Source organism: Lipotes vexillifer, unplaced genomic scaffold (assembly GCF_000442215.2).
Source record: "Lipotes vexillifer unplaced genomic scaffold, Lipotes_vexillifer_v1.1 scaffold1442, whole genome shotgun sequence".
Classification (NCBI taxonomy): Eukaryota; Metazoa; Chordata; class Mammalia; order Artiodactyla; family Lipotidae; genus Lipotes; species Lipotes vexillifer.
Window position 1 is genome coordinate 1,537,508 of NW_006797379.1, and position 875 is coordinate 1,538,382.

The window sequence follows — 875 nt, forward strand, 5'->3', positions numbered from 1 at the left end:
CTAAGGGAAGTCGAATCTTCCACCATCTTGGGTCTGATCGGTTCTAACCAGCTTTTGTATCCTCAAAGGCTATGTCATTGCTTTAAAGGTTGTGCCCTGCTCACTTCCCTCCTGTCTCAAATCCGCTTCCCTTCTGTCAGTGTCTCAGACTTGAACTAACTTGTATCTTTTATAATGTGTTACACACAAGCTCTGGCTCTAAATCCGTCTTCTCTAGAAAAGAAGAGTAGTATAACAAAATATGACAAATAGAATTAATAGTTTGTCTATCTCTCCATCTCTCTCTCTCCCTCCCTCTCTCCCCCTCCCCCTCCAGTCCTGTTTCAAAAGAAGAGCTTATCTCTATCCCAGAATTTTCACCAGTGAGTGAAATGATTCCTGGGGTATCTCTGGACCAAAATGGAACTGGTAATGCCCGAGCACTTCAAGATCTCTTAGATTTCACTGGCCCCCCCATTTTCCCCAAGAGATCCAGTGAAAATCTCAGCCTGGATGACTGTAACAAAAACCTGATCGAAGGATTTAACAGTCCTGGCCAAGAAAATACTCTGAACACCTTCTGTTGACAAATACAACATCTCTTTAATGAAAGGTACAGTCTTTTGATGATAGTCTAAATCTGTAACTCTCCAACTGGGGTTTGTGAAGATGAGATAAACGTCACTCAGCCTCCTAGTCAGTTTTATTTTTACAAAAAGCAAACAAATGTGGACTCATGGTATGTACAAGAACTGAGATGGATTTCAAGTGAATCCTCATCTGAGAGCTTTCTGCGCCACCCCAGCATGCCCACCCCTGCTCTTCGGGGCCCGGGGGGTGGGTGTGTGTAGAAGCACTGGCTAAAAGTTTGATCAGCCATCTGTCTCAGGTAGCTA